Source organism: Sorex fumeus, unplaced genomic scaffold (genome assembly GCF_029834395.1).
Source record: "Sorex fumeus unplaced genomic scaffold, SorFum_2.1 ptg000002l, whole genome shotgun sequence".
NCBI lineage: Eukaryota > Metazoa > Chordata > Mammalia > Eulipotyphla > Soricidae > Sorex > Sorex fumeus.
Genome location: NW_026606059.1, coordinates 54892332 through 54901351, shown reverse-complemented (window position 1 = coordinate 54901351; position 9020 = coordinate 54892332). Strand labels below are relative to the sequence as shown.

The 9020-nt window shown below is 38.0% G+C and overlaps 1 non-coding gene across 1 annotated transcript; it reads left to right on the top strand.

The window, feature by feature from the left end:
- The first annotated feature begins 6079 nt into the window (after positions 1 to 6079).
- On the top strand, positions 6080 to 6152 carry TRNAM-CAU (transfer RNA methionine (anticodon CAU)). The gene has a single exon. It is a non-coding gene; the product is annotated as a tRNA-Met (tRNA).
- Positions 6153 to 9020: the final 2868 nt, after the last annotated feature.

Below are 9020 nucleotides of genomic sequence, written 5' to 3'. Positions count from 1 at the left end.
AACATTACTCAATGAAAAAAGAGGACATGAGGAAATGGAAGCATATACCCTGCTCATGGATAGGAAGAATCAACATCGTCAAAATGGCAATACTCCCAAAGCATTATACAGACTCAATGCGACCCATATAAGGATAACCATGAAATTCTTCAAAGAAATAGATCAGCACTCCTGAAATTCATATGGAACAAAAAACGCCCAAGAATAGCTAAAGTGATTCTTGGTAAAAAGACATGGGAAAGCATTACCTCCCCAACCTCAAACTCTAATACAAAGCAGTAACAATTAAAACAGCATGGTACTAGAACAAAGCCAGGACCACAGACCATTGGCACAGGGTGGAATACCCATACACACAACCTCAAATGTATGAATATCTAATCTTTGATAAGGGAGCAAGAAATGTGAAGTGGAACAAGGAAAGCCTTTTCAGCAAATGGTGCTGGCATAACTGGACAACCACATGCAAAAAAATGGGCTTAGACTTCGACCTAACACCGTGCACAAAAGTCAGATCAAAATGGATTAAAAATCCATCAGACCAGAATCCATAAGATATATTGAAGACAAGGTCAGCAAAACCCTCCACGATATTGAGGCTAATGGTATCTTCAAAGACGACACTCCATTGACCAACCAAGTGGAAACAGAGATAAACAAATGGGACTATCTTAAATTAAGAAGCTTCTGCATCTCAAAAGCTACAATAACCAGAAGACAAAGACAATCTTCAGAATGGGAAAGATATTTACCCAATACCCATCTGATAAAGGATTGATATCAAGGATATACAAAGCACTGGTTGAACTCAACAAGAAGAAAACATCTAACCCCATCAAAAACTGGGGTGATGAGATGAACAGAAATTTCCCAAATAAGAAATATCAATGGCTAAAAGGCACATGAGAAAATGCTCTACATCACTAATCATCAGGGAATGCAGATCAAAACAACAATGAGATAACATCTCACACCACAGAGACTGGCCCACATCCAAAAGAACAAAAGCAACCTGTGTTGGCGTGGATGTGGCGAGAAGGGGACTCTCTTTCACTGCTGGTGGGAATGCTGACTGGTTCAGCCCTTTTGGAAAACAGTATGAACAATTCTCAAAAAATTAGAAATTGAGCTCCCATTTGACCCGGCAATACCACTCTGGGAATATATACCGGAGAGGCAAAACAGTAAGTCGAAATGATATCTGCACTTCTATGTTCATTGCACTATTCACAATAGCCAAAATCTGGAAAAAACCTGAGTCTCTGAGAACAGATGACCGGTTAAAGAAACTTTGGTACATCTACACAATGGAGTACTATGCAGCAGTTATAAAAGATGAAGTAATGAAATTTACATACAAGTGGTACTGCATAGAAAGTCTCATGCTAAGTGAAATGAGTCAGAAAGAGAGGGACAGACATAGAAAGATTGCATTCATCTGGGGAATATAAAGTAACAAAATAGGAGACTAACACCCAAGAATAGCCAAGATAAGTACCAGAAGTTTCACTCCATGGCTTGGAAGCCAGCCGCACATGCTGGGGGAGAAGGCAGCTCAGATAGAGAGTTGAGTACCAAGTAAAGGGTGTTGGGAGGATCCTCCCAGGATGAGATGCATGCTGAAAGTAGACTATAGACCAAACATGATTGCCACTCAATGCCTCTTTTGCAAACCACAGCACCCAAAAGGAGAGAGAGAACAAAAGGGAATGCCCTGCCATAGGTGTAGGGTGGGATGGGGGGTGCAGGAGGGTGGGAGGGATGCTGGGTGCATTCGAAGTGGGGAATGAGCACCGGTGAAGGGATGGTTACTCAATCATTGTATAACTGAAACCCAAGCACAAAAATTTGTAAGTCTACAACTGTACCTCATAGTGTTTCACTAATAAAAATTTTTAAAAAATCCCAGATTATTTTCACAAAACCTGCTATTCTCACATAGCAGGCATTTTATTCAAGTCTGTGATTCACATGGAGGAGTAATCCAGAAGGAAACTGCTCAATAGCAAGGAGCTAACTAGCTGAGCACATTTAGGCAGTTAATACATCATTGACTTTTGTGACAAATATGCTAATTCAGGTGCTCAACACATATTTTCTGATTTGTTCATTAGGTAAAGTTGCAATTATATCCTATTTAACCATAAAAACTTGTTTTTGTACAGGAAATTTATAGTTGCAATGTACTTTTACTTACTCAAATGGATTGAAATCTTGTATGGGCTCTACAAAGCAGTTATTAATACAGCATTTATTTGACACTTACTGGTACAACTATGCATTTTCATCAATGTATAAATGTCTCTGATTTCACAAAACAGTCCTGTAATTTTGACAAGGCAAGATGTTGAAACTTATGCTTCAGTCATTTAACTAGGCAGTGAGGTTGAATAACTATTTTACACATTCATGCTATGACATGACTTTGCTTTTCTTTATAGAAAGGAAATCTTAGCAAAATGCTGGTGAGTAAGTGAACAGAAAATAAGTTTCAAGAAAAGAATGATTTTTTACTTAGAACAAATGATAGGTTTACTGACTTTAGCTAATTTATTGTTCCAAAGCTCTTCACAAGGTGTAAAGCTAATAGAATGCAAACAAGGGCTTGAACTCAGTCCCGAGAGCTTGTTAGAAGAAACTGGTAGGCTGCCTCATGATCTTACAAGCTTTTAGATAAAAAAAAAAAGTGGGACCATCAATTTGATCTAGTTTCCTTTTCCTTTAATTATTTGAGTATATGATCATTTTCTCTCTCGACCCTAAAATTAATACCTTCAGTCCATCTTTATATGGTTAGCACATCTTAATATGCCCCAAATTCTGCCACATGTTCCTAGACTTTACTCTGCCACTTAATGTTCCTTCATTTTCATCTCACATGAAAATTGTAGTTTCTTTTGTTTTTTGTTTTTGTTTTTGTTTTTGTTTGGGGGCCACGCCTGGAAGTGCTCAGTGCTTAATCCTGGCTCTGTGCTCCAGAGTCATTCCTGGCAAGGCTCGGGGGACCATTTAAGGTTCTGAGGATTGAGCTCAAGTCAGGGACATGCAAGGGGAGAACCCTACCTAGTATACTAGCTCATAGGTCTAAGAGTATAGCTTGAAATTGAGCATTGCAGAGAGTTTTCTTTCCAGTTCTTTTTGTGGTGACTTCTGATGGATAAATCTTAGTCTATCCATGTCCATCACGCAATAGGATGGACATTGCAGGATGACCTTAATACTTTCCATTTTAGCCAAGAGTTTCTAGAAAGCTCCAGTACAGAGAACCCCATTTTAATCTGAAATCTCCAATACACCCAGTAAACTTTTCAATGACAATGGGAATATTGTCTAAATCCTCTCTCCAGTATGGTAACTGCTAGCCACATGTGACTAATGTGCATTTTATATGTGGCTAGTACAATAGAAAAATCAATTTTTTACCTTTATTTTAAAGTAAATTATTTAAAATTCAATTCTAAATAGTCATATGTGGATAGGGCTACTCCACTAGATAGCACAATTTCAAAAGATAAAATTTCAGATATTATGGCATAATTGAAAGGAAGATATTTATGCAAATGGGTAAAAGTCCAAGACTTCTCAGATATTATGATTGTGCTTTCTCTACTTCCCAACTTATCTACACATGGTTAGGATACTCCAAAACTTGTTTATATGTAAGTATGCATATAGTTATCGTTGCTATCAACTTTTAAAATACATCTTTATTATTTTACAATTATCCAGATTGCTATTTTATTTTTTTTATTTTATTTTATTCAAGATAGATGCTAAAATGGATTTAGGAGAGAGGCCAGCTTAGAGTCGCATTAATTTCATTTAGTAGGTTGTCTTCTCAACCCTATAGCTGTCCTTTCTCCGTCTACTCTTGTAAATGCATTTTCATTCTTTTAATTCTCTTGAGGGTCAGTCTAACTCATTATTGATGGTCTGATAACAGCCCTTTATTAAGTCAGGATCCTGCTGTTTGGAAGTTTTCCCTAGTGGAGCATTTGCTTAGAATGAAGAATCTATTTCTCTGTATTTCTTTTAGTTGTATGGGGCATCGTTTAATAAATTGCCATTTAAGCCTTATATATAGAAATCCCAATAGAAAATTAAAGCAAAATGAGTCAATTTTTATTCAATTTTCTGTATACACATTTTATTAAGGTTACACATGGTTTGCCTTATCAAATAGTAGACTCTGGATCACTGTGATTACCTATGCAAAGGTATGAAATCAAGTTCTCTGTATATTATTTTTTCTTTCCTTCTTTCTTATCTCTTTGTTTCTTTATTTCTTTTTTCTATATTTCTCTTTCTTTCCTCTTCTCTCTCCTTCCTCCCATCTTCCCGCCCTCCCGCCCTCCCTCCCTCCTTTCTTCCTTCCTTTCTTTTTCTTTCTCTTCTTTCTTTCTTTCTTTCTTTCTTTCTTTCTTTCTTTCTTTCTTTCTTTCTTTCTTTCTTTCTTTCTTTCTTTCTCTTTCCCTCCCTCCCTCCCTCCCTCCCTCCCTCCCTCCCTCCCTCCCTCCCTCCCTCCCTCCCTTCTTTCTTTCTTTCTTTCTTTCTTTCTTTCTTTCTTTCTTTCTTTCTTTCTTTGTTTCTTTCTTTCTTTCTTTCTTTCTTTCTTTCTTTCTTTCTTCTGGCTCTGTTCTTGAGGTTCACTTTTGGGGGTACTAAGAGGATCATATGGGGTTAGGGGGATCAAACTGAAGTCAGCATGTATAAGCAAATTACCTCCTTACTATCTCACTGGCCTTCATTGTCATTCTTAAACCACCTGAAGTAACTATTTTCTCTCCTATATCTCCTATTTAAATGGAAGGGAACTTCCATTTAACCATTTACCTAAGCACAGAACCTGAAGTCATCCTTGAATTTTTCTTCTCCTGTTGCCTCTCCTGCCCTAAAGGTCATTAAATCCTCTTCATACTATCATGTGTTCAAGTGTTTATTCAGCAAATATTTATACTGCATAATCTACAGATCAAATAGGATGTTGAGAAGGTATGGGAAGAGAGGTGAATAAGACAGGCATAAGCTGCAAGAATTATAGCACACTGGAGAGAAATAAAATTAAAGTTGAAGAAAAAGTTGCTCAAATAATTTGCATTCATTCCAACACAATGAATTAGAATTAACTCAACATCTCATGCATCCTTGATCCTAGAAAAATTTTCCAAAATTGTGATGAATTTTTATTTATACATGAAAACAACAGACAGCAATATTTTCAGAATGATTCCAAATATGTAGCTGTTTATCTAGATGTGATGGGGTCTGTATTGTTTGCACACTGAAGAGGTTCTTCCTTGAAGCCTCATTTCACTTGTAGAATTCATTTATTCCAGACTTCCATTCTATATAGGACACAAATTCTCAACAGCATATTCTACTTGCAAACAAGCAAGTGTTAGGAAAATTTACACCCTCATGAGGTAGCCCACTGTATTTTGTAAGAGTTTGCTTTGCACATGACTGACACTTGTTAGATCCCAAGCAGAGCACATGATCCCTACAAAAGCCTAACATGGAAAAAAAAGAAAGAAATTCCCCCTTGAAATTTCTATCCACTGTCTTTGTCTGGAGTTCCTTGTCATGCTTAATATTTTTTTCCTGTGATTACTTCTTAAATACTAGGGATAGTATTCCAGAGCTGTTTTTTCTTTTATTTTCACATAGTTCTCAAGAAAATGATTTGGCCCCTACTCTGAACACTGTTCAATCAAATACTATCGACACTTTGATCTGTAGAGGTCCATATTAAAACACAGTACCATGAACTGGGTAGAAAGTTGAAGTGTGTTATTAGTAGCTGTGATTATAATGTTGATTATGATAAAAATCATAAAAAACCATAATCTAATACACTTGGTATATGCTTCAATTTATTTATTTCTCCTGTGTGGCAAACAGTAAACATTTAATTATCTAATTTCTTATGGTAAAATTATAGATTGCATAAACTTTGTCATTTTCATTTTTTTTCTTATGTAAAAATTGATTCTCAGAGAGACTGCATAATTAAGTAAATGGTATATAACTTATAAGGATAGAGGCCAATGCTATGTATGTTTACAAAATATATATAGGTGCCTCGTTAGCGCAGTAGGTAGCGCGTCAGTCTCATAATCTGAAGGTTGTGAGTTCGATCCTCACACGGGGCACAATACTTTTGGGCTGGAGCAATAGCACAGCAGTAGGGCGTTTGCCTTACAAGCGGCCAACATGGCCGACCTGAGTTCGATTCCTCCGCCCCTCTCGGAGAGCCCGGCAAGCTACCGAGAGTATTCGATATGCCAGACACAGTAACAACAAAGTCTCCAATGGAGACGTTACTGGGCCCGCTCGAGCAAATCGACGATCAACGGGAGGGCCTTTACCTTTACCTTTAATTAAATTGAGAAACTTATTTTTGCAGTACTATTGTCTTATGAAACATAACATTTAATTTGTTTTAGGAGTTCTATATGTCTTATATGGCAGCCATCACAAATATATAAATATTCTTCCAATATATTCCTTTGAGTATTTATAGTTCATTTCTATAGTCCATTCCTGATAACCCTTACTTTGTAATCTGAGTCTAAGGTTTTGTTCTTAATCATAAGACATTGTTCTTGGACATTGTATATCCTTTGTGAAAACACATTCTGTATTTTTAAAATAATAAAGTATACATTAATAATAATTTATGCTGTGGCAGGAGCCATAGTACAGTGGGTGGGGCACCTGTACAGTAGGAAGGGTGCTTGCCTTGCATGTGGATGACCAAAGTTCAATTCCTAAAGTCCCTATATGGTCCCAATAGCCCACTAGAAGTGATCTGATTGTTGGCTTAAAGTAAGCCCTGAGCACTGCTGGCTGTGAGCCAAAAACAACAATAACAAATAAGTTAATATTTATTTTTATGATAGTACAAATATTGGCAGAGCATGGCAAGCTCCCTGTTTTGTATTTGATATGCCAAAAACAGTAACAAGTATCACAGTGAAGACATTACTGTTGCCCACTCGAGCAAATTGATGAACAATGGGAGGACAGTGCTACAGTGCAGTGTTACAAATATTGGGGGCTGGAGCGATAGCACAGCGGGTAGAGCATTTTTTTGCACTCAGTCGATCTGGGTTCAGTTCCTTCATCCCTCTTGGAGAGCCCAGCAAGCTACCAAGAGTATCCTGCCAACAAGGCAGAGCCTGGCAAGCTCCCTGTGGCATATTTGATATGCCAAAAACAGTAACAACAGTAATGTCACAATGGAGACATTACTGGTACCCACTCGAGAAAATCAATGTACAACGGGACAACAGTGCTACTGCTACAGTACTACAAATATTATTTGCTTGCAGTGCTGTGACATCTTGGTTACCCCCAGAGTGCAGGAACCCTCCCACCATTAAACCAAGGTCGCTCCCTCCACACACAACCCATCCCCAATGTTCTCATACTACAATTCTCTTGATTTGTCACTCAGAATTTCAGAACACATTTTTTAAAACTTTTTTTCCTCTTTCATTTATTTTTGTCCAAGAAAAATTTAATGAATAACCGTGAGATACAGTTACAGGCTTATAAACTTTCGTGCTTACATTTCAGTCATACAATGATCAAGTACCCATCCCTCCACCAGTGCCCATTCCCCATCATTAATGTTCTGAGTATCGCCCCCCCACCCATTTCCCCCAATCCCCCCACCCCCACCTCTGTGTCAGGAACATTTCCTTTTACTCTTTCTCTCCTTTTGGGTATTATGGTTTGCAATACAGGTATTAAGTGGCCATCATGTTTGGTCTATAGTCTACTTTCAGGTTGCATCTCCCATCCCGAGCGAGTCATCCAAGCAAGCTTTACTTGGTGGTGCCTTCTCTATCTCAACTGCCTTTTCCCCCAGCATATGAGGCTGGCTTCCAAGCCATGGAGTAATCCTCCTGGTCCTTATCTCTACTATCCTTGGGTATTAGTCTCCCATTCTGTTACTTTTTATTCCACAAATGAGTGTAGTCCTTCTATGCCTGTTCCTTTCTCTCTGACTAAGCATTTCACTTAGCACCTCCATGTCAATACACTTATATGCAAATTTATGACTTCATCTTTTCTAACAGCTGCATAGTATTCAATTGTGTAGATGTACCAAAGTTTCTTTAACCAGTCATCTGTTCTCAGGCACTCGGTTGGTTTTTTTTTTCCAGATTCTGGCTATAGTAAACAGTGCTGCAGTAAACATACAAGTGCATATATATTTTCTACTGTACTTTTTGCATCTCTGTGATATATTCCCAGAAGTAGTATCTCTGGGTCAAATGGTAGCTCAATTTATAATTTTTTGAGAAATGTCCATATTATTTTCCAAAAGGGCTGAACTAATCAGCATTCCCACCAGCAGTGAAGGAGAGTCTCTTACTCCCCACATCCATGCCAACATAGGTTGCTTTCATTCTTTTGGATGTGTACCAGTCTCTGTAGTGTGAGATGATATCTCATTGTTGTTTTGATCTGCATCTCCCTGATGATTAGTGATGAAGAGCATTTTTTCATGTGCCTTTGGGTCATTGGGACTTCTTTTTTGAGAAGAAGCTGTTCATTTCATTGCCCCATCTTCTGCTGGGAGTGGATGTTTTCTTCATTGTATGAACTCATTGGATGAGTTCAAACAGGGCCTTGTATATCCTTGATATTTACCCCTTATCAGATGGGTATTGGGTGAATATACTTTACCATTCTCTAGAATTTCTTTGTATTCTGTTCACTGTTTCTTTTGAGGTGCAGAAGCTTCTTAGCTTAAGTAGTTCCTTTTGTTTATCTCTGTTTCCAGTTGCTTGGTCAATGGCGTTTCGTCTTTGAAGATACCTTTAGTTTCAATGTAGTGAAGGTCTTTTTTTTTTTTTTTTACATTTTTGGTCACACCCGGCGATGCCCAGGAGTTACTCCTGGCTCTGCACTCAGGAATTACTCCTGGCATTGCTCAGGAAACTATATGGAATGCTGGGAATCGAACCTGGGTGGGTCGTGTGCAAGGCAAATGCCCTACCTGTTGT